The 25974-nt window shown below is 40.1% G+C and overlaps 1 protein-coding gene and 1 pseudogene across 1 annotated transcript in view; both read right to left on the bottom strand.

Annotated features, from left to right (window-relative positions):
* The window catches only part of SLC30A4 (solute carrier family 30 member 4), a 72098-nt gene extending 46795 nt beyond the window's left edge, over positions 1 to 25303 (bottom strand). Inside the window, exon 1 of the mRNA XM_020912840.2 lies at positions 25204 to 25303. The gene's annotated coding sequence lies outside the window, so the exon portion shown is untranslated. The remainder of the gene's footprint in view (positions 1 to 25203) is intronic.
* LOC110150058 (large ribosomal subunit protein uL3m pseudogene) lies at positions 841 to 3528 on the bottom strand (annotated as a pseudogene).
* Positions 25304 to 25974: the final 671 nt, after the last annotated feature.

Here is a 25974-nt window from a genome sequence, read left to right as displayed (position 1 = left end):
CCCCAGGGCTATGAATCCTGGCTAGACCACATCTCCACCCCTCCTACCCTCTCACTGTGGTTCCTTCTTTGTATCTTTAGTTGTAGGAGATCATTTCTACTAGTCCCCAGGTCATTCTCATTAATAGTTTCTCTGTAAGTAGTTATAATTTTGGTGTGCCTGTGGAAGAAGGTGAACTCAGGGTTCTCCTACTCCACCATCTTGACCACATTCCCTCATTTTTCTTTTAAATAAAAGAGGTTAAATTTACAAACACTTTAAGATAACTTGGGAACTATCCAGTAAAAAAAAGAATGAATCCTTCAAATTACAAAGATTTTGCTAGTATGCAAACTGCCAGTTCCTCTAAACTTGGCATATCCAATCTACTTACTTAGATTGGATACTACTTACTTACTTACTTACTTAGTTCAGTCACTAAGTCACATTCAACTCGTTGTGACCCCATGGACTGCAGCATGCCAGGCTTCCCTGTCCTTCACTATCTCCCTGAGTTTTCTCAAACTCATGTCCAGTGAGTCAGTGATGACATCCAACCATCTCATCCTCTGTTGCCCCCTTCTCCTTCTGCCCTCAATCTTTCCCAGCATCAGGGTCTTTTTCAGTGAGCTGGTTCTTCGCATCGGGTGGCCAGAGTACTGTGGCTTCAGCTTCGGCATTAGTCCTTACAATGAATATTCAGGGTTGAAATCCTTTAAATAGTAATTTTTCTAACAAAGTTTAGTTGGAGAATGAGTAATATATTTATGCCTTTGACAAAGATAACAAGTATGGTATTGCTGTGCTTGAGAACAGAGAATATAAATCCTGGCTAATTTTATTGTTCTGGCCTATCAAAACTCAAAGAACACGTGAGGTTCTGCCTGTCCAGTGAGGATAGGCAAATATAGCAGGTGTGCTAGGTGGACACATGTTTTTATCCTACAAATCTTATGGTTGTTCCTCTTCATCTCCATTAGGAAAATACATAGGGAGTAATAAATTTTAAGAGTAATCTTTATCTGTGAGCAGTTTAGAATCACTGAGCATCTCTGAGCAGTTTTTATGTCCAGGTACAGAGCCATTTACATAACTTATATTGTGCTTTCAGTCCATATGCTGTCCTATCTGTGCTTCTCATATGTCCAGGCATTTTAGTTCCAGGCTGACTCTGGCCACATCACTGGTTGAAATTCTTCTAGGACGTCTGTGGTTTTTTTGTTTGACCATGAGTAGTAGTTCAGTTCAGTTCAGTCGCCCAGTTGTGTCTGACTCTTTGTGACCCCATGAACTGCAGCACGCCAGGCCTACCTGTCTATCACCAACTCCCGGAGTCCACCCAAACCTATGTCCATTGAGTCGGTGATGCCATCCAACCATCTCATCCTCTGTCATCCCCTTCTCCTCCTGCCCTCAATCTTTCCCAGCATCAGGGTCTTTTCAAATGGGTCAGCTCTTTGCATCAGGTGGCCAAAGTATTGGAGTTTCAGCTTCAAAATCAATCCTACCAATGAACACCCAGGACTGATCTCCTTTAGGATGGACTGGTTGGATCTCCTTGCAGTCCAAGGGACTCTCAAGAGTCTTCTCCAACACCACAGTTCAAAAGCATCAATTCTTCACCACTCAGCTTTCTTTATAGTCCAACTCTCACATCCATACATGACCACTGGAAAAACCATAGCCTTGACTAGATGGACCTTTGTTGACAAAGTAATGTCTCTGCTTTTTAATATGCTGTCTAGGTTGGTCATAACTTTCCTTCCAAGGAATAAACGTCTTTTAATTTCATGGCTGCAATCACCGTCTGCAGTAATTTTGGAGCCCCCCAAAATAAAGTCAGCCACTGTTTCTACTGTTTCCCCATCTATTTGCCATGAAGTGATGGGATCGGATGCCGTGATCTTAGTTTTCTGAATGTTGAGCTTTAAGCCAACTTTTTCACTCTCCTTCACTTTCATCAAGAAGCTCTTTAGTTCTTCTTCACTTTCTGCCATAAGGGTGGTGTCATCTGCATATCTGAGGTTATTGATATTTCTCCCAGCCATCTTGATTCCAGCTTGTGCTTACTCCAGCCCAGCGTTTCTCATGATGTACTCTGCATATAAGTTAAATAAGCAGAGTGACAATATACAGCCTTGACGTACTCCTTTTCCTATTTGGAACCAGTCTGTTGTTCCATGTTCCACGGTTTATTGTGATCCACACAGTCAAAGACTTTGGCATAGTCAGTAAAGCAGAAATAGATGTTTTTCTGGAACTCTCTTGCTTTTTCGATGATCCAGCAGATGTTGGCAACTTGATCTCTGGTTTCTCTGCCTTTTCAAAACCAGCTTGAACATCTGGAAGTTCACGGTTCATGTACTGCTGAAGCCTGGCTTGGAGAATTTTGAGCATTACTTTACTAATGTGTGAGATGAGTGCAATTTTGCAGTAGTTTGAGCATTCTTTGGCATTGCCTTTCTTTGGGATTGGAATGAAAACTGACCTTTTCCAGTCCTGTGGTCACTGCTGAGTTTTCCAAATCTGCTGGCCTTTGAGTAGTAGGCTGGCCTTTAAATCCCCATGTTTTTATGATGCCTCAAAAACCTTTATCAATGTGATTTTTGTTGTGACATTCATATACTGTCTGGGAGAAAATGAGCAGCATAACAAGGAATGCCTAGTTTAATGAGAGTGTTGTCTGTTTTTATGAAAGGTTTTCAACTTTCCATACTGGCAGCAAGTCAAGTTTCTAGTAAATTTCCAATATAGATGTAAATTTACATAAATGTGATACAATTTTTCTTCCTACAGTTAGGGCTGCCATTTTTCCATTATGGTTCTTCTTTGGAGTGTATTTTAGGATGTGACAATCTTGTATTTTGTTGCCATATCCTTTTGACCATCCTTAGTCCATAAAGGCATCACTCCCAGCTTCAGTGTGATAAGGTCAACTTTAGAGGAACCTGGTTCCCAAGGATGTAAAGGCCATGGTTCATCTTTTAATGGACGTAGTTTACTCACTAACTGGGCTTTTTTTTTTTTTATCAGAGATCAACTGCTTAACAATATTTTCTTTGCAAAGATGCTTATTCCATCAAGTGCAGCTCTTGCTGTGGGGTCTTCTAACAACGAGCCAGGTGTTCCTTCTCTTCCCCAAGCCCTGAGCAGCACCCGGGCTACCTATGCCTCAGTCGAGTGTGGACTAAAAAATATAGTCACAACCACAAAGTAGAGAGTTATTTTATTTGGTGGGAATGTTTAGGACTCTGAGTCAGGGAGACGGCATCTCAGAAGCTCTGAGAAAACTGCTCCTATGAGGCAGGAGGGGAAATCACGCTATATACAAGTTTGCAACAAAGGGAGCAGGCAGTCTGAACATCAAAGATCAGGTTATCAAGTTAAGGAATTTAGCACTCTATGTATGGGAAGATGCAGGCCTCTGGGCTCACTGAGTTCATTCCTTTCATATGGACTTCAGCTATCTGGTCCAATCCTGTTTCCTTGTTCACCTTGCTTCTTGCATTCCCCCAGCTCCTCAGCAATCACTGTGGGGGGTGGCCGCATCCTCTGGATCAGTTTTTGGAGTCATCATTCATATTTGGAGGCCAAAAATTGCTGATAGCTGTGGCATTTCTTTTTGATTGATGTGGAAGGACATATTTTCATTTCCCATCAGCATCTATGCACTGGTCCGCACTGGCAACCTCCAACCACGTATCCTGTGGCTGGAGAGATGTCTTTTTGGGACACTTGTAGGTGTCCCATCACTCTGTTTTCAGGGCTTCTCTGCCAAGGGTCAGACATCTGTGATCTATTCAACCAATGATCTGGTTAGAACTTATTCCTTTTGCTTAACTGAAATTTTGTGCCCCTTAAGTCCTCATTTCCCTCACCTCCCAGCCCTTCACCATTCCATTCTTTGATTTTATGAATTTGACTATTTTTGATACCTGTTATAAGTGGAATCATGCAGTCATCTGTCTATGATTGGCTGATTCATTTAGAGTAATGTCCTCAAGATTCATGTATCTTATTGCATATTGCAGAACTTCTTTCTTTTTAAAGGTGGAACATCCATTGTGTTTGTGTGTATATATCAATCATATTTTCTTTATCCATTTATCTGTCATTGGACATTTGTTTTCACATCTTTGCCATTGTGAATAGTGCTACAATGAACATAGAAGTGCTAAGATATTTGAGATCCTGATTTCAATTCTTTCAGAAATGGGATTGCTGGATCATATGGTAGTTCTATTTTTAATTTTTTAAGGAACCTCCGTGGTTGAGCATGTGGAGCATGCTCAATAACCTGATCACCTCTATAGGCTGTATGGTGAAGGGGGAACATTTATTTACTTGAGACTTAAGAGACTTTAGGATGTATCTGTTACCTTAACTAGTATGGGTATTTTTAAATGCCTCTGCTATAATTGTTTACCCAGCTGGTAGAGTCATTAGTATTGACTCCTTCAAGTAATTACTACATTTTTGTTTCATTTTCAGTAAGTTAATTTTAGGGGTCCTGCTGGCATTTTAGAATTTTGGAAGAAAAATTTCACTGGCTTGTCAAAGCTAAAGCTCTATAATGTCTATATATAAAGTAAAACAAAGCTTTGAATTATAACATATCTTAAAAATAGGGCTGTTAGCAATTACTGCAGCTGTTATATTTTGGGGCGTGCCTGTACATATGTACACATGTATGTGTTTTTTTTTCCATTTATTTTTATTAGTTTGAGGCTAATTACTTTACAATATTGTAGTGATTTTTGCCATACATTGACATGAATCAGCCATGAATTTACATGTGTTCCCCATTCTGATCCCCCCTCCCACCAATGTATGGGTTTTTAATTGAACTATTCCTTGCTTCTGATAATAAGGAAGCCTAAGTGAAAAGACTTTGTTATATGCAATAACTGGTATTTCAAACAAGTTAAATGTGGCTTTATTCATTGCTCCATTAAAAGTGATAATTAAAAAAAAATAGGGCTTTTAGTGTTGGTGTAGAGGAGATACTATATGTGTTCTCCAGGGTAAGACAGTCAAGTCTTCCATCATTTAGCACAATCTATATAATCATTATAAAAATTATATACTCAATATGTGCTTGTTGTTGTTCAGTCGGTTAGTGGTGTCAGACTCTTTGGGACTACATGGACTATAGCATGCCAGGCTTCCCTGTCCTTCACCACCTCCCAGAGCTCAGATTCATATCCATTGAGTCAGTGATGCCATTCATCCAATATGTGCTTAGACATTGGGAACCCAAGGATAAATGAGACAGGCTTACTTCTTTTAACCATGGCATTTTTAATCACATATTTACCTGGCTGACTATGGGCAAGCTACTAATCTCTGTGAGCTTTAGTTATTCCATTTGTAAAATGGAAGCAATATTACTGTTACATTCCTTCTAGGATTCTGATGGAGCCTTGTTGCTGTTTACTTGCTAAGTTGTGTCAGACTCTTTGCAACCCCATGGACTGCAGCATGCCAGGCTTTCCTGTCCTTCACTATCTCCCTGAGTTTGCTTAAACTCGTGTCCATTGAGTTGGTGATGCCATCCAACCATCTCATCCTCTTGTCATCCCCTTCTCCTGCTGGCTTCAATCTTTCCCAGCATCAGGGTCTTTTCTAAGGAGTCAGTTCTTTGCTTCAGGTGGCCAAAGTACTGGAGCTTCAACTTCAGCATCAGTCCTTCCAGTGAATACTTAGGATTGATTTCCTTTAGGATTGACTGGTTTGATACTCTTGCTGTCCAAGGGACTCTCAAGAGTCTTCTCCAGTACTACAGTTTGAAAGCATCAATTCTTCCATGCTCAGCCTTTTCTTTATGGCCCAACTCTCACATCCATACATGACTACTGGAAAAATCATAGCTTTGACTAGAAGGACCTTTGCTGGCAAAGTGATGTCTCCGCTTTTTAATACACTGTCTAGGTTTGTCATAGATTTTCTTCCTAGAAACAAGTGTCTTTTAATTTCATGGCTGTGGTCACCATCCTCATTGATTTTGGAACCCAATAAAATGAAATCTGACACTGTTTCCATTGTTTCCCTACTATTTGCCATGAAGTGATGGGACCAGATGCCATGATCTTAGTTTTCTGAATGTTGAGTTTTAAGCCAGCTTTTTCAGTCTCCTCTTTCACCTTTATCAAGAGGCTATTTAGTTTCTCTTCACTTTCTGCCATTAAAGTGGTATCATCTGCATATCTGAGGTTATTGATATTTCTCCCAGCAATCTTGATTCTTGCTTGTGCTTCATCCAGCCCAGCATTTTACATGATATATTCTGCATATAAATTAAATAATCAGGGTGACAATATACAGCTCTTGTCATACTCCTTTCCCAATTTTGAACCAGTCCGCTATTACATGTCTAGTTCTAACTGTTGCTTCTTGACCTGATACAGGTTTCTCAGGAGGCAGGTAATGTGGTCTGATATTCCCATCTCTTTAAGATATTCCACAGTTTGCTGTAATCCACATAGTCAAAGGCTTTAGTGTGGTCAGTAAAGCAGAAGTAGATGATTTTTTAAAATTCCCTTGCTTTTTCTGTGATCCAGCATATGTTAGCAATTTGATATCTGGTTCCTCTGCCTTTTCTAAGTCCAGCTTGTTCATTTGGAAGTCTTTTATCACGTACTACTGAAGCCTAGCTTGAAGGATTTTGAGCATGATCTTGCTGGCATGTGAAATGAGCATAAAAGGAGATTAAACATGTAACACAGTGCCTGTTCTATACTAAGTACTCAGTAAATATCAGTTTGTCTTTTTTAAAAGATTTACTATCGTTCGTGGTAGTTGGTAGTTAAAGATTTCCAAAGAGCAGTTCTTAGCTTTAACTTTGCCCCTGAATCAGCTTCAGTCCATGGAGTCACGAAGAGTCAGACACAAGCGAGCAACCAACACACTCACTTTCACGCTGAATCAGCAGCACCAGAACTTTGTCATCTTGGTGAGGGACTTCCTTACACTGGGGCTACTGAGTCAACACTGTTCTCCACAAAAGCAGTTTTATAAGAATTTTCATTTGTTGTTGATTATTTGGTAAGTTGTGTTTGACTCATTTGCAATTTTGGCTAATTCCAATTTATTTTGCTTTGTTTTTGGCTGGTGTTTTGGTGTCATGTCTAGAAATCCCCTTGCCTAATCCAAAGTCATAAATATTTACACCCTTGTTTCTGTTTTGTAGCTTTAGCTCTTACATATAGGTCTATAATCCACTTGGAATTAATTTTTGTATATGGTATGAGATAAGGGTCCAAAGTGATTCTTTTGTATGTGAATATTCAGATGTCCAAGCATCATTTGTTGAAAATTATTCTTGGCATTGACATATTCTTGGCATTGAACTATCTTGGTCCTGTTGTGGAAAAGCAGTTGAACACAAATCAGTTTTCATTCCAATCCTAAAGAAAGGCAATGCCAAAGAATGTTCAAACTATAGCACAGTTACACTCATCTCATATACTAGCTAAGTAGTGCTCAAAATTCTCCAAGTGAGGCTTCAACAGTATGTGAACTGAGAACATCCAGATGTTCAAGTTGGATTTAGGAAAGGCAGAGGAACTAGAAATCAAATTGGCAACATCCATTGGATCATAGAAAAGGCAAGAGAATTCCAGAAAAACATCTACATCTGCTTCACTGAATACACTAAAGCCTTTGACTGTGTGGATCACAATAAACTATGGAAAATTCTGAAAGTAATAGGAATATCAGACCATCTCAGCTCCCTCCTGAGAATCTGTATGCAGATCAAGAAGCAACTGTTAGAATTGGACATGGAACAGAGGACTGGTCCAAATTGGGAAAGGAGTACGTCAAGGCTGTATATTGTCACCCTGCTTATTTAACTTATATGCAGAGTATATCATGCAAAATGCCGGGCTGGATGAAGCACAGGCTGGAATCAAGATTGCTAGGAGAAATATAAACAACTTCAGATAACACCACCTTTATGGCAGAAAGCAAAAAGGAACTAAAGAGCCTCCTGATGAAAGTGAAAGAGGAGAGTGAAAAAGCTGGCTTAAAACTCGACATTCAGAAAACTAAGATCATGGCGTCTGGTCCCATCACTTCATGGCAAATAGATGGGGAAACAATGGAAACAGTGAGAGACTCTGTTTTGGGGGGCTTCAAAATCACTGCAGATGGTGACTTCAGCCATGAAATTAAAAGATACTTGCTCCTTGGAAGAAAAGGTATGGCAAAACTAGACAGCATATGTAAAAACAGAGACATTACTTTGCTGACAAAGACCTGTCTAGTCAAAACTATGGTTTTTCCAGTAGTTATGTATGGATGTGAGAGTTGGACCATAAAGAAGGCTGAGCACCAAAGAATTGATGCTTTCAAACTGTAGTGCTAGAAAAGACTCTTGAGAGTCCCTTGGACTGCAAGGAGATCAAACCAGTCAATCCTAAAGGAAACCAGTCCTGACTATTTGCTGGAAAGACTGATGCTGAAGCTGAAACTCCAATATTTTGGCTACCTGATGCGAAGAACTGACTCCTTAGAAAAGACCCTGATGCTGGGAGAGATTGAAGGCAGGAGGAGAAGGGGATGACAGAGGATGAGATGGTTGGATGGCATCACCAACTCGATGGACATCAGTTTGAGCAAGCTTCGGGAGATGATGAAGGACAAGGAAGCCTGGCGAGGTGCTGTCCATGGGTCGCAAAGAGATGGACATGACTGAGCAACTGAACAACAAAAACAAACATATAGGTTTATTTCTGGACTCTCAATTCTATTCCATCAATCTATGCACCTATCCTTCTGCATAGTTTTCAGTGTAGTTCTAACTTGCATTTGTGTTTTCCTGATGACTAATAATTGTCCTAGAGGTTCTTTTTTGCCCTTTCCCGTCAATCCCTTTCTTTACTCCTTAGAACTGACTACTGATTGGATTAGTTTTTTTTTTTTTTTTTTTTTTACCATACATCAGTCTTTGCTGTTCTAGAACTTTATATAAAAGGAACCACACAGTATGTACCTATTTAGTATATAGGCTTCTTTCACTCAACGTAATGTTTTTGAGATTCACCTTTTGGGGCCAGTGTGAGGAAAGCAGGAGAGACTGTATCTTGAAGCCTGTCATCCGTCTTAAAGACAGGATGTGAACTGGACCTGAACCCTACCCAAGAGTGAGGAAACTGTTGCTAGTGAAAACCAGGTCTCCTGGAGACTTCCCTCCCCTACAACCGGAGATTGTAGTTGAGGTCCGGCCACCCCTGTTAGATTAACCATGGAGACATCCCCCCTTAATCTTTGTTGCCCCCCTTTAACCTTAATTGTTTTCCTAGCACCTTCTTGTTGTAAAACTCAACCATATACAACAAAGAGGTTGCTAACATGTAACCAGTCATGGAGTGGGGGGTATAAAACTGGGCGTCTCAGAAACATCAGGGTCCTTGCTGGGAACTGATTGTCCTTGGACCCGCTGTACTCCACTGTCTTGAGTGTCCTTTGCGACACTCAGGTGCGTTTTACGACTGTGATTTCCACAACATTCCTGGTGCATTGGCTGGGAAGCCCTTGGAGAGACAGGCCCATTGAGCCTCTGCCTGTAACTTGCTGGGACGAGAGCCTCTGGGAGAGGAAGGCGCCTCCCCCTCCAGATTGACTTGTTTGAGCAACTCGTCCTTCCAGGTGGACTTTACAAGACTGTGGATGACAGAAGTGAAGCGCGCAGGGAGGTCTCACTGTAATAGAGGTCTCACCTCTTGGGGCTGGATGAGTCTGCGGTGACTGTGTCCTCATAGGCTCAGTGGGAAATTGTTTATTGAAATAACTGGTACTCTGTTAACCAGGCCTGTACTGATTGTCAACATATCTTTTGGTTTCCAAGGGACTGTCCCCTTTGCCGCGACACCCTCCCATTCTTCTTAGGAACTCGGGGACCTCCTGAGCATTGCTTGGGGTCAGATTGGGAACTGTGGCTTTGGACACATGTTTGCCTACATCAACCAGTGATAAGACCATCTTGGATTTTGGACAGATCAGACTTGTCCAGAGAAGAGTTCCTGGAAGCCTTAATTGATTGGATCTGGCTGGCTGCTGAGAGAGCAAGAAAAGCATGAGAGGTATTACCATTGAAAGACTTAGCAGGTAAAGCCCTTTTCACCCCAGTCATAGCTGAGGTAAAGTGGCAGTTGCCTTGTTTCTTTGAGTGGAGACATCAGCATTGGCTGGGATATAAGACCCTGGCAAAGGAGCGACAAAATAGAAGTTGGACTTGCCATAAGTGATAAAAGGAAAGTAAAAGCAGGATGGGTGGTGGAGAATCCAAGCTGACCATTTTTGAATGTGTGATTAAAAACTTCAGAAAGGGCTTTGGAGGAGACTATGGCATAAAGTTAACCCCAAACAAGTTTAAAACCTTTTGTGGATAGACTGGCCATCCTTTGGGGTAGGATGACCTTCAGAGGGAACCCTAAAACTGGACAAAGTTCGGGCTGTGTACTGTGTGATAACCAGGTAGCCAGGCCACCCAGATCAGTTTCTGTACATTGACTCATGGCTACTAATTGTGCAAAACCCACTCCCTTGGGCCTGGGTATGTTACCTTCAAAAAAGAGAAAGCGAGATTTTACCGGCTCAGACAGAACCCAGGCAAAAAAAGCTGAAAAAATATATAATGATCCAGAGGAAGAGGAGTGCCCACTTCCTCCCCCATACTGGAGAACACGACAGGGACTCCCAGGCGTCTGAGTTCTGCAAAGAAACCTCAAGAGAGAGAGGTTTTGCAGATGCCTTTAGGAAAGTCCAGGTGGCACTGCAGACCTGCATATTCGTCCTGGCCCCACTGCTCCTTACTACCAGCCATTCTCCATGTATAAGGAAAGGGGGCTATTAACTTCAACTGACAAAGAGATAAAAAAATAAAGATAAAATTCTGCTGCTGTTGGAAGCAGTGTGGGAACCCGCTGCAGTGACAGTAATGCACTTGTAGGGGCCACCAGTGGTTGGAGACACCTCAGACGAAAGGGAACTGTCTGGTCAACTGAGCGGCAAAACAAGCAGCCACCCTGAACAATATAGCAACCAAACTTAGGGTGACGCCTGTGGAGTCGAGCCTACTAACCACCCAAGCGGCCCCAGTCTAAAACAAGGAAGGAAAAACCACCTGGGCACGAACTGAGTGAGATTTTAGCTTGCTATTTTGTCATACCATATCTAATAGCCTTGTGTGCAGATGTAAGCCCCCGATGCCTAACCTGTGCCAAGAATAACCCATCTCCCAAGGAGAATGAGCCTCCCAGAATACAATTAAAGGGGACAGCTTCATTTAAACATCTTGAAGTGGACTTCACTTAGGTAAAGCCATGCCATGGATACAAATATTTGCTGGTGATGGTATGTACTTTTACCGGATGGGTAGAAGCTTGACTTCTACCCCACCATGACTGAAAAAGCAAAGGAAGTGGCCCGATTCCTGCTGAGAGACATTATTTCTAGGTTTGGGTTCCCTCTGAGTATAGAATCAGATAATGGGCCTGCATTTGTGGCTGAATTATTCCAACTGGTCTGCAAAGCAGTAAATATTCAATGGAAACTACATACAGCATATAGGCCACAAAGCTCAAGAATGGTTGAGAACAAACTGGACCATCAAAGTGACTTTGGCAAAATGGGTGCAAGCAACTGGTGCCCCCCTGGATGGACGTGCAGTCATTAGTGTTAATGAGGATCAGAATGAAAAAAAAAAAATGAGGATCAGAATGACCCCCTGGTCGCCCGGGTGTTCCTGCTATGAGATAATGTTCGGGAGGCCTCCCCTACTTATTTGGGAAGTAAAGTGAAATTTATTACAAAGAGAAGGGATGGAGGTGTTGCAGCAACTGGAACAGTTGGGAAAGGTGATCTGTGACATCACCCTTTATATTAAAAAAATACCATTTTCTCTAGATGCTACTGTATACCCATACTCACCGGGAGATTTAGTATGGGTAAAGGATTGGAAGCAACAGATGCTGTCCCCGCCCACCTGGAAAGGGCCGTACACAATTGTACTAACCACTCCCACTGCAGTTAAAGTTGCAGATATTACTCTCTAGATTCACCAAGAGGAAAAGGGGCCTTGGACTGCCCATCCTAACCTGGAGGAACCACTGAAGACCTGATTTGTCTTCCATCAGCGACCACAGATTCAGGATGGAGCCGCTGCAGATAATTCTACTGTTCCTGATCAGCACAGTGATCCTACCGGGAGTGCAAGCTTAGGATGATGTGTTCCTGTCCTGGGCCCACGTGTATACAAACTTCCACAGTACTTCTCACTGTTAGGTTTGTGGGGCCATGCCTTTGTCAGTGATGGATGTACTCCCTTGCTGGGTGTCTCCCCTATGCAGAGGGGACTTCAGCTCCCTCTGCTCATTTTTGAGACAGCAACGAGAGGTGTTTGCTCCCTCGGTAACTCACAACCTGTCGCTTCTTACTTGGTATAACCTGGACTTTAGCCAGATTGATCAAGGCCATGGGATAACATGTGAGGTAAAATGACCAAAGCCTATACCTTTTACTTGAAAAATACAAGGAATGAGAACTCAGTGGCCAGTAAGAAGGGCCAATCCATCAGGTAATTTGATTAATTTTACAAGATATGGGATGAATATTTTTGGATGACCCCAGAAAAAGGCCAGCCTATTGTCCCTGCCCCTATCTGTTGAGAACAAAGGGAGCAAGAAGTTGGATTTCGTGACCATCCCATAGATTGAAAAGAATGAAAATATGTGGGATACTTGTCTTCTGAGCAATGTGAACAAATATTGAAGGTCACTTATTGCCCAGATTTACCAGCTTGCTGGCCTGTCTCAGACTGGAAGTACAACCCTGGGGTCTGATAGGTGGCCCCTAATGGTACCCAATGACTGTGTGGATCAAATTTATGGCCTTGGCTTCCAGTCGGTTGGGTTGGCTGCTGTACATTAGGATTTGCCTTTGCTCATGGAAGTATTAAGCCATCCTTAAAACAAGCCCCAATAAATTTGCCTTATTTACCTGTGCAGTGGGCAAGGTCTGTGATGACTAAAATAAAAACTCTGACTAACTTCACAAAACAGGCGCTCTTAGACAATGCAAAGGCAATCCAAGCTTTAAATGAAGAACAGATACAAATGAGAAAGGCAGTGATTCAAAATCAAATGGCTTTAGACATACTTATGGTCACCCAAGGAGGGACCTGTGCTATAATTAAAATAGAATGTTGTGTATATATCCCTGATTTATCTGGCAACATATCAGCCACTCTAGACAACATGAAAAACCAGGTAAAATCTATGTCTAATGATAATCCTCCTTTTTAGATGTTGGTATTTTCTTCGATCAAAGGTGATTGGTGGAAAATTTTTTTGTAATTATTTTGTTAATCATTATATTATTAATTTTGGGGCCTTGTATTCTCCAGTGTATAACTTGATGTGTAACCTCCAGACTGACAACCCTGCTGCAGTTACTTAGTCCCTGTGTGCTGTACTTACCCATGACTGATGCCCAATGTTAAAGATAAGATGAGCATCAAGAGGGGGGAATATTGGGGTCAGTGTGAGGAAAGCAGGAGAGATTCCATCTTGAAGCCTGTCATCCATCTTAAAGACAGGATGTGAACTCAGCCTGATCTCTGCCCAAGAATGAGGAAACTGTTGCTAGTGAAAACCAGGTCTCCTGGAGACTTCCCTTCCCTAAAGAAGACAACTGGAGATTGTAGTTGAGGTGAGGCTGCCCTGTTAGATTAACCATGGAGACATCCCCCCTTGATGTATAATCTTTGTCCCCCCCCCCCCCCCTTTAACCTTAAATGTTTGCTCTCCTAGCACCTACTTGTTGTAAAACTCAATCATATACAACAAAGAGGTTGCCGACACATAACCAATCACGTAGTGGGGGTTATAAAATTGGACCTCTCAGAAACGTCAGGGTCCTTGTTGGGAACTGATTGCCCTTAGACCCGCTGGCATAATAAATGTACTCCACTGACTTGAGTGTCCTCCAAGGTGTGTTTTGCGTCTTGATTCCACAACACACCCATGTTATTATTTGTGTCAGTCATTTGTTTCTTTTAGAAGAAATTTTTATTATGAAGATTTTCTAATTTATTTCAACTTCTTTCTTTTTCATGTAATTTCTGTGTGAAAAATTCTACACTACTAGCTAATTTTTTACATTTCTCATCCAGTAGCTGATTCCTTTAAATTTTGGTACAGTTTTAAGTCTGTTCAGTTTTGAGTCTCTAACTTTTCATTTATTCCTGTTTTTTTTTTTTTTAATCACGCCTGTGTAGTTTCCTTCTTAGAGTCCCTTGAAGGCGATACCATTTTTTCTTCCTTTCAATGTTCATATTGACATCTTTTTACTAACTTGCTTATTTATGTATTTATCCAAACATTTTATTTTTTCCAACTTAGATTTTATTTTTCCTCTTGAGTTATTCAAATACATTCTTAGTTTAGGATGCCTACTGATTTCTAGAAAATTTGCCAGTATAATTTGTGATATTTGGGGAAACCCTCTAGATGTAGAAGGAACCCAATTCCTTCCCTGCTTTTTCTTTTTTTCAGGTGCATTTTTGCAGATGAGTCTGGAAGCATTAGTTTCAAAAATATGCATTTGCCTCTCTGGTTACATGAAAGAAGAGAAATGTACAAATAGGCTAAAGTGAGCTTGTGCTGTTATGAGAAAGAGCTTTCATGGTGTTGGCAGTTACCTTGGTCCCGTTAGAAAGTCAATGGTCCCTCTCTACTCCCACCGCTGCCAATAACTAAAGCTGCTGAAGAAGAGTGAGTTTGTGGTGTGGTTGCCCCACCTTTTCTACCTTTCTTTCGTTTGAACTCTCAGTGTCCTCTGAGAGTTTTCTGTCCTTTCTTTTCTTTTCCCAAACAAAGACTTCCTTGGGCAGAACTGTCAAATCAACACCCCTGTCAGCATTCCCTTTTGCTGCCTGCTCCTCCTCTTCAGAGTTCAGCCAGAGAAGCAGAACCAACAGGAGATAAATTTAGAAATGCATTGCATAGAATTGGCTTACGTAACTATGGTGGCTGCAAGGGGACACTGGTAGGGTGGACCATCAGGAAGGGCAGAATGGGATTCTTGGGCATCAGTTAAAACTGTTAACCACAGAGGAATTTCTTCTTCTGAGAAACCTCAGTTCTGCTCTTAAAACCCTTTTAACTGACTTGAATCAGGCCCACCAGATTATCTAGGAGAATCTTCCTTAAAGTCAACTGATTACAGATTTAATTCACATGTACAAAATATCTTCACTGTAACACCTGAATTAGGGTTTGATTAAATAAGTGGGGACTATGTCTAGCCAGATTGACTTATAGAACTGACCAGCACACCCCATTTCTTTTAAAATTTTGCTTTTATATAGTGGCTTAATTAGTGGTTATTAATGGAGAGAGGGAAGTGGGGAGGGGCAAAATTGTGATAGGGGATTAAGAGGCAGAGACTACTATAAATAAAATAAGATATAAGGATATAGCCTAAAACATAAAATAAACAAGCTATAAGGATATATTATACAGCACAGGAAATACAGCCAATGTTTTATTATAACTTTAAATTGAGTATAATCTATAAAAATTTTGAGTCATTATGTTGCACATCTGAAACTGATATAATTTTTAATGAACTATGCCTTGGGACTTCCCTGGTAATTTAGTGGTTAAGACTCTTTGCTTCCAATGCAGGGGGCATGGGTTCAGTCCCTGGTCAGGGAACTAAGATCCCACATGCTATGCTGTGTAGGGGGAGGGGCCCCCTCAGAAATACCTCAATTAACTAAAAAATAGATTTCAGTTCATCACAGTGAAGAACCTCCTAACAATTGTAAATCCTCAAAATAATAGGCCATTTACTGAAATAATGAGTTTTTCATCACCGAAAGCTATTCAAAAAGAGATTGGCAGTAATGAAAGATTTCTGTATTGAAAATGAGAAACAGCAACAGTCATAGACACACAGAACAAATGGTGGTTGCCAAAGGGGAGGGGGTGGTTGGAGGATAGAAACAGGTGAGAAAGATCAGAGGTACAGACTTACAGATCAGAATAAATGAGTCACAGTATGGAATGTGGTGTGTGGAATATAGCCAATAATTGTGTAATATTCTTGTATGATGACATGGTAACTAGACTTACGGTGGTGATAATTTTGAAATGTACAGTAATATAAGATTACTGTGTTGTATAACAGGAACTATTGTAGTATTGTAGATCAAAAATACCTCAAAAGCAAAAAATAAATAAATAAAATAAACTCATAGGAAAAGAGATCAGATATGTGGTTACCAGAGGCGGTGGTTGGGGGAACTGGATGAAGGCTGTCAAAAGGTACAAACTTTCAGTTATAAGATAAATAAGTACCAGGATTGTAAGGTACAACACTACTGTATGTTATATATGAAAGCAGTTAAGAGTAAATCCTAGGAGTTTTCATCACTAGGAAAAAATTTATTTAATGTCATACCTATGTGAGATGATGGGGTTTACATTTATTGTGATAATCATTTCATAATGCACATTCATGCTGCACATCTTAAACTTACACAGTGTTATGTGTCAATTATATTGCAATAAAACTGTAAGAGAAAGAAACATTATTTAAGAGAGCCTATGGAGGGGGAGACTTTGCAGAAGCAGCCTCTATTTGTTGAGAGTGGTCCTTAGTCAGCGGTCAACAAAAAAACAGAGACGTCAGACCTACACCTGCAAGGAACTGAATTATGTGAACACTCTGAATGACTGCTTGTTCCATAAGCCTCCAGATGAGGATGCTACTAGCTGACACTTTGATTTCAGCCTTGTGAGACCCTGAGCAGAGAACCTAGACAAAATATGCCGGACTCCTAGCTTGCAGAAGCTGTGAGATAATACATGTGTGTTGTTTAAGTTACTAAATTCATGGTAATACATTATGCAGATAGAGCAAACTAAACCAGGCCTTGTTTCTGGATTAGTTTCTCCCTCCAAATGTTTCTCCTTTGTCAGTTGGCATGATAGTAAGCTTCGTCAGTAGGAGATGCTGGAGAGACACTGCGGGAGGAGGGTTTTTCTCCTCCCTTTCAGCTCCTGGGTACTTTCCTCACCGCTGCTCCTGAAGTCTGTGCTGCTTCTGCAGTGCCCGGCTCCTGCAGTGCTTGCAGCTCCTGCTACTGTGTGCCAGTAACTCACAGTACTTCCCTGCGGGCAGCTTCCTCCAGCATCCTCCAGAGTGGCCTTGCAGTTACAAGGTAGGGGCTGGTTTCCCTCGGCAAGTTCTGCGGGTGTGATACCATAGCAAATGTCTCCACCATTCAGCGAAAGAAAGAAAGTGAAAGTAAAGTCACTCATTCGTGTCCTGTTTGCGACCCCATGGACTGTAGCCCACCAGGCTTCTCCATCCATGGATGGAGTTTTCCAGGCAAGAACACTGGAGTGGGTTGCCATTTCCTTCTCCAGGGGATCTTCCCCACCTAGGTATTGAACCCAGGTCTCCCGCATTGTGGGCAGACGCTTTACCCTCTGAGCCACCAGGGAAGCTCACCATTCAGTGAGCCATGGCTATTGTTTCCGCCACGATCTGGATCTTAGTTTTGGGGAGGTAGGGAAGGATGGTACTTGCTCTCTAAGCACCAGAGTTGTAACTACTCCTTATATTTGCTATCCTTTATTATTATTATTTTTTAATATTTGTTTTTGGCTGTGCTAGGTCTTTGTTGCCGCCCTTGGGCTTTGTCTAGTGATGGTGAGCAGGGGCTACTCCTTGTGGCATGCAGGCTTCTTATTACAGTGGCTTCTCTTGTGGAGCACAGGCTCTAGGGCCCATGGGCTTCAGTAGTTGCGGCGTGTAGGCTCAGTAGTTGTGGCTTGCAAGCTTTAGAATGTGGGCTCGGTAGTTATGGCACATAAGCTTAGCTGCCTCACAGCAAGTGGGATCTTCCCAGACTAGGGATCCAACCCCTGTCCCCTGCATTGGAAGGTGGATTCTCAACTGGACCGCCGGAGGAGTCCTATACTTGCTATTCTCGTGTTCTTTAGATTTCTCTTCATTTCTTATTGGCCAATCCTGCCTTACTCCTGTGTCTATTATAGTGAATAATTCTTTATATTAAGCCTTCTTCATTCACATTACTGCATGGATTTTCTCTTCTGAGTGGACCCTGACTGACAGAGCTGAAATCCTGATAGGATTCTGCAGTGGGGAGCTAGGACCAGACAGGAGAGCCAGTTGTTGCTTCACTTGCCCCCCAAGGCAGAGAGGGACAAACACTGGGACTTCTCTACTCTCTCCTTTCAATCTCCCAACCTCCAGTCTCTACCAGTGCCCCCAACTGGCCAAACCCATCTGGAAGTCAGTTGGGACAGGGCCAGGCACACAGGAGCCTGTGATACAGAGCAGAAAAAGGAAAGGTAGGGAGTGGATCTGAGGGCCACTGGGGCTGGAAAAGTCCTTCACAGTCACTGACATTAAGGAATTAGTTTTACTAGGCTAGTGATGAAATATAGACAGATTTTATTTATCTCTCTGAGTAAATTAAATGAATGTATTTTTCTCCTGGGAACACATAATTAAGACTTTTGTGAAATCTTGAAAAGAAAAATGACATTTTTAAATCTTTTGAAATCTTTAGCTTTGAAATCTTTAAAAATAATGCTTTTAGGGTTTACCTGGTGGCTCAGTAGTAAAGAAGCTGCGTGCCAGTGCAGGAGACACAGGCTCGATCCCTGATCCTGGAATATTCCACATGCCATGGAGCAACTCAGCCCTTGCACCACAACTACTGAGCCTGTGCTCTGAGCCCAGGAGCTGCAGCTACCGAGCCCACGTGCTGCAACTGCTGAAGCCAGTGCGCTCTGCCGGCCAGGCTGTGCAAGAAAGAAGCCACTGCAGGGAGAAGCCCGCGCAGCTGCACCTGAACAGCCTGTGCAGCAGTGAAGAGCAGCACAATCAAAGTAAATAAATAAATAAAATTATTTTTAAAACAATGCTTTTAAATGTGCTCTTTCATTTAGGAAATCAGGTAAGCAGTTCAGAAAAAAATACTCGATGAAGATGAAAGTAAGTGAATAATTAAAGACAGCACTTTCATTAAGTAGTTCAAAAGACACTGACAAGAAATTTATAAGAAGGCCAAAGACTAGAGCAATAATTTAAAACTAAGGTGATCCACTGGAATTTTTAAATTGAAAAAGGAATTGGAGACACTGAACTTTCTGTATGACTGACCTCATCATATTACAAGAAACTGAATTTTTGTATATCATTTCACCATCTGGTCTGAAGACTCTTTGGAAATTATTTATATCTAGCAGCAGAAATACTTTGAAGAGAATATTTAAAATAACAAGAACTGTTTTGGAATGCTACTGCATGTATTACTTTTAGTAACTTTGAATAAAGCATGATTAATATTAGCTGATTTAAATAAATCTATCCTAAAAAGAAAACTAAGTTCTGGAATAAGTTATGTTGCCTATAGTCATTGAAATTTCACTTTATCCATTATATAGAAAGAGAATATGGTTGGTAGCCACTTTGATATCTACATACTAAGATAAATAAATTTTGCAAAAACTCTAAAGTTTGCCTTTAGAGTTTGCCTTTTGAATCAATATAAGCATATTAAAAGAGAATTTTAAGATGTAAAGCTCTTGAATGAATAAAATTTTTACTACTAGTTTTACTAATAGTCCTAAAACACTGATGATATTTTAAGTGATTTCCACTAAATATTATGAATATTCCTTTACTCACAAATAAGACCATGAATCAGACATCATAATGCTAAAAAGAAGAAAATAAGACACTTTGTCCTCCCCCTTCACACCAATAGAAGGAGAATACTGACAGTGGTATTGAGAGTAAAGAAAGTCTTGGGTGTTGGTAGTTCATACATGAGTGTGTATACACACACACACACACACACACATTATATAGATATCTTTCCATTATATTTTCCATATTTTTTCCATTATACTTCTATAATGGAACTATATATGGTGTATCTATATCTATGTTCTTTTATCTTGGATTTTTTTCCATTATCCTTTACTATCAATACCACTGTCAGTATTCTGCTTCTATTGGTGCGGGAGGGGAGGACAAGTTTTATCTATTTTATATATGGTGTTGTGTATCTGTTAATTCCATACTCCCAATTCATCCCTGCCACCCATTCCCTTTGGTAACCATAAGTTTGTCTTCTATGTATATAAATTTTATTTCTGTTCTGTACATAAGTTCATTTGTTCTGCTTTTTAGATTTCATATATTAGTGATATCATATATTTGCCTTTTTCTGTCCAACTTACTTCACTTAGTATGATAATCTCTAGGCTCATCCATGTTGCTGCAGATGGCATTATTTTGTTCTTTTTTAATGGCTGAGTAATATTCCATCATATATATATATACCACATCTTCTTTATCCATTCCTCTGTCAATGGACTTTAGGTTGCTTCCACGTTCTGACTATTTTAGATAGTGCTGCAGTGAACGTTGAAGTGAAAGTATCTCTTCAAATTATGGTTTTCTCTGGATATATGCCCAGGAGTGGTATTGCTGGATCATTTGCTAGCTCTATTTTTACCTTTTTAAGGAACCTCCATACTGTTCTCCATAGTGACGGTATCAATTTCCATTCCCACCAGCAGTGCAGGAGGGTTCCTTTTTTTTCCACACCCTCTTCAACATTTAAGATTTGTAGATGTTTTGATGATGGCCATTCCGACTGGCTTGAGGTGGTACCTCATTGTAGTTTTGATCTGCATTTCTCTAATAATTTGTGATGTTGAGCATCTTCGCATGTACCTGTTGGCCATCTGTATGTCTTCTTTAGAGAAATATTTATTTAGGTCCTCTGGGCATTATTTATTGTTTTTATTTGTTATTGTTATTGAGTTGTATGAGCTATTTGTATATTTTGGAAATTAAGCCCTTGTTGATTGCATCATTGCAAATATTTTCTCCCATTTTGTGGATTGTCTTTTTGTTTTGTTTATAGTTTCCTTTGCTGTGCAATGTTGCCTCTACTAATGTTCTGTAAAACTTGCTCTTAATCCGTCAGTATACAAAAGGATCTGAACTCCCCCCAATCCATGATTATCTTCTCTTGAATAAAGGAGATCAAACTTGTTATTAAATTGTTTTAGTTTTGTCATTTGACATAAATGAGGTACTAATTAAAGAAATAATACTGTTTCTTCTGACAAATAATATGTACTTAGGGACTGCTGTTATTTTCAATAGTGCTTCACAGCTTACAGATCCTTTCATATGTTTTATTGAGTGTTTGTTTCTCACAAGAACTATGTACAGTAGTGGGGTCTGGTATTATTACCTCCCTGTCTGTTTTACTGACGAAAAAAGGAAAACCAGAGACTAAATGACTTGACTAAAACCTCACAACTGATATAGTTGATATCTGTTGCTTTTGTTGGGCCAGTTTACCTTCTCATTTTGGCAATATGTCTCTGGTTTTCCTTTAAGGACTATCCCTGTGTCTTTCTGTAACCCCTAGCAGGACGGTCAATCAAGGGACTTTGCCTATCTCTGTTACATATGACCCACACTAGCCTATGAGTCCCACTATATCCCACTGAATGCAGAGACTGAGGTACTGGTTGGCATATGGCCCAAGTAATTTGAGTTTTTTTTTTTTTTTTAAAGAGAGAAATAAATGAATTCTAGGAATGAGTTGGCTTCACTTGGGAGCTGTAAGGACCTTGAAAACCTAGAGCTATTGTCTAGAGAAAGCTGCTAGAGGGAAGCCAATACAGAGGAAAGCCAAATGGAGAACCAGAGAGTGAGAGAGAAAGAGAGAAAGAAATTCCTGATTTTATATAAAGAAATGAATATAGCTCTCTCTGAAGCTGGATTAACTCCTGGTTTTTAAATTCTTTGAGTCACTATGTTCCTTGTTTTTCTTAAGCAGGTTTGGACTTTTTCACTTGAAACCAAAAATCTGCTAACTAATTCACCTAATAAATGTCTTAGCTATGATTGAACCATGTCTTTCGACATTAAATCCTTTGTTAATTCCACTGCTGCATACTTCTGAAAGATGTTCCTATCTATAAATGTCAAAACTGATAGGCTGCTTTTGTGGGAGATTTGAGAATCTGCCCTCTTTACGTGAAGACGTTCTGCCCTGGGCTCCTTTCAAGTTTTCACTTAAAAAATTCTACTAAAAGAATGAGAAGACAAACCACAGACTGCAAGGAAATATTTGCAAAAGACATATCTGATAAAGGACTGTTATCCAATGTATACAAAGAGCTAAACAACAAGAAAACAAGCAATCTGATTTAGAAATGAGCAAGAGATCAGAACAGATGTTTCACCAAAGAAGATATACAAATGGAAAATAAGCATATAAAAAGATGTTCTACATCATACATCATCAGGAAATACAAATTAAAGCAACTAAAGAATACTACTGCACACTTATAAGAAGGCCAAAATTCAGAATACTGACAACTCCATATGCTTGCAAGGATATTGAGCAAGAGGAACTCTCTTTCATTGCTTGTGGGAATGCAAATGGTACAGCCAGTTTGGAAGATAGTTTGGCAGTTTCTTTCAAAACTAAACACAATTTTACTATATGATGCAGCAATCTTGCTCCTTGGTATTTACCCAAAGGAGTTGAAAATGTATGCATGCACAAAAATCTGCACCTGGATGTATACAGCAGCTTTATACATAATTGCCAAATACTGGAAGTAACAATGATGTCCTACAGTGGTGAAAGAATGAGTAAACTGTGGTACATCTGGACAATGGATTCTTACTCTGTGCCAATAAGAAATGAGCCATCAACCCACAGAAAGACTTGGAGGAACCTTAAATGCATATTGCTGAGTGAAAGAAACCAACCTGAAAAGGCTACATACTATATGAGTCCAAATATATGATATTTTGGAAAAGCCAAAAGTATGAAGTAAAAAGATGAGTGGTTGCCAGGGATTAGAGGGGAGGGAGAAATAAATAGGCAGTGCACAGAGGACTTTCGGGACAGTGAAACCATTCTGCATCATCCTCTAGTGGTGGATACGTTATTTTACTTGTCCAGTTTCAAAGAATATACAACATGAAGAGTGGCTCCTAATGTAGACTGTCAACGTTGCGTGATAATGATAGGTTCTTTTTAAAAAATTTTTATTTTGCACTGCTGCTGCTGCTAAGTCGCTTCAGTCGTGTCTGACTCTGTGCGACCCCATAGACGGCAGCCCACCAGGCTCCTTTGTCCCTGGGATTCTACAGGCAAGAATACTGGAGTAGGTTGCCATTTCCTTCTCCAGTGCATGAAAGTGAAAAGTGGAATTTGCACTGGCAAGGGTACTGGAGTGGGTTGCCATTTCCTTCTCTGATTTTGCACTGGGGTGTAGCCTATTAACAATGTTGTGATAGTTTCAGGTGATCAGTGAAGGGACTCAGCCATCCATGTACATGTATGATAATGATATATTAATGTACATTCATCAGTCATAATGAATGCAGCACTCTAGTGAGGGATGTTGATAATGTATGTGAAGGAGTAGAAGATATCTGTACCTTCCTCTTAATTTTACTGTGAACCTAAAACTTCTGTTTAAAAAAAAATCTATTTTGGACTGGTGGTTCTTTAAGAGTCGATCTATCATTGCAGGAAACACAGGTTTGATCCCTGGTCTGGGAAGATTCCGCATGCCACAGGGCATCTAAGCCCATGTGTCACAACTGCTCCATGCTGCAAGTCGTGAGCCATGGCAAGAGAAGTCACCGCAATGAAAAGCCTTCGCACCGAAACGACAGAGCAGCTCCTGCTCGTTACAACCAGAGAAAGCCTCTGAGCAGCAATGAAGGCCCAGTGAAGCCAAAAATTAAACAAAAAATTTTTGTGAGTCTATTTTAAAATATCAGAAGCCATTGCTTTTGACCTCTGCATATATTTTACAAACTTTCTGGCGGCAAGGTTAGAAGAATGGGTTGGTGAAATAATCCATGGAAGAGTATGTTTTTTGGATAAGGCAAGAAAGGAGTGATGGAAATGTAGCAGAGTTACCATGGGTGGGAGAATTTTAGTACTTTGCTGATGTGAAAGAATATTTCTCATGTAAATATAAGAAAAGTGGTTCAAACTGCTTAAGATACCTCTTTAGGTTGGGTCACCATAGACAAAATGGTAAACTGTTTTGCTGTGATGTCCCAACTTCTCTGATTTTCTACCTCCAATTCCCTTCTTTCCTTTTTATTATTTTGCAAGCACAGCACCCTATATGAATGTTTTCAAATTTTCAGCACTTTAATCCACTAGAAGGAAAGGTCTTGCGCTGTAACACCTTTCTCCTATATATCTTCCTTTTCATCCCTTTTCTTCTGCAGCCCCTGGTCCTGCATTTTTCTCACTTGAATCTTTTTGTCCTCCCACTCCATTATTTCCTTCATTTTTAGAAAAGAATGGAGAGAGATGAAGGGAAGGGACAAGCAAATCCTGTGAGAGAATTAGGTCAAATTAGGACAGTTAAAAAAAATCAAATCAGCATATCCTAAATATAGGACACCCTGATCAATAAAAGGAATAGAAAATATTCATGTTATTAACATTTTTTACTTGACTCTGTTACCTAGCTACTCCCCTTACGTTAGCAAAAATGATGTAGGAAAATTTAAGGAAAATGGCAAAACTGAAAAATAGAAAAAAGATTTTGTGTTATTTATTGCAATAGGTTTGCTTTCCCTCTTTTGGAATTCAAGTTTCTTGAAATCCAATGGATTTCTTTTCCTTTTGCTATGAATACATACAGCATTTAGCTCTTTCTGGATATCATTTCTTTGGACTAACTTCTCCAGAGCAATATGACCATATTTTGTCTTATTTTTTGTCTTTGTAAGTTCTTTTGATATAAAGGATTATACAACACCTTTCTCCATTAGGTTCTTTTACTAACCATTTAATCTATGTTATTCTTGTTTTCCCCAAAAGTCAGCATCTTGAGGTCTTTGAGTCTTAAGTATATTCTTATTACTTCTGGTGTTTTTGTTTTTCCTGTTAGAAGATCTAAGTAATATTTGCTCTGCATATTACATTGACCTGTCCTTCAAGATATATCTTAATTTCCTCTATTAAATTTTTAAATTTTCTCTAGTTATCTCCCATTCATGTGCTACACAACTGCACACCTGTGGCTGGCTGAATAATGCCTTCCCCTCCCCCACAAATATGTTCACTTTCAATTCCCCAGAATCTGTGAATATTACCTTACATGGCAACAGAAACTTTGCTGATGTGTTTAAAAAGAACCATGATGAGATGGAGAGACTATCCTGAGTTATGCAGGCAAGTTCAATGTGATCATAAGTCCTTATGGGTCCTTATGAGGACCAGAGGATCAGAATAGAGGAGGAGACGATGCAACAATGGCAGTGGAGGGAGAGAAGGCAGTGTGAGGTGGGGTCTGAGCCAAGCAATGTGGCTACCCTCCAAAAACTAAAAAAGGTAAGAGAGAGGATTCTTTCTCAGAGCCTCCAGAAGTAAGTAGCCCTGCCAAAACCTTGATTTCTAGCCCACAAAGGCTTATTTTGGACATTTGACCTCCAGAATTGTAAGGTAATAAATTTGTGTTGAGTTAAGCTACCAAATCTGTGTTCATTTGTTACAACAGCAATAGGAAACCAATATGACATCATGATGTATTTTATATTCTTCTAGGTCTGTCCACATAATTTAGTACTTTCCCATCATGCTTTCTAATTCTACTATGTAAATGCTAGAATATAAATTCCTGGTAGACAGCAACAAGAATTTTTGCCTTTTTTTTTTTTTAAATAACACGCTACAGTGCCTAGTTCAATCTCAGGTACTCAGTTATTTTAAATGGATTATAACTTTGGTGCATAAAAGAGAATGGCCACTGCCACTGGGGAAATTAAAGGTACTTCAAAAGATGTATATAACTCAATGAACTGTTTACTTCCGTGGTATCAAATTCCAACCTTTTTGTTTTAAGCTGTGTTACATGCAGTACTAAG

This window comes from Odocoileus virginianus, chromosome 6 (genome assembly GCF_023699985.2).
Source record: "Odocoileus virginianus isolate 20LAN1187 ecotype Illinois chromosome 6, Ovbor_1.2, whole genome shotgun sequence".
Classification (NCBI taxonomy): Eukaryota; Metazoa; Chordata; class Mammalia; order Artiodactyla; family Cervidae; genus Odocoileus; species Odocoileus virginianus.
The sequence above is the reverse complement of the archived record's forward strand: the minus strand, read 5'-3'. Positions and strand labels throughout refer to the sequence as shown.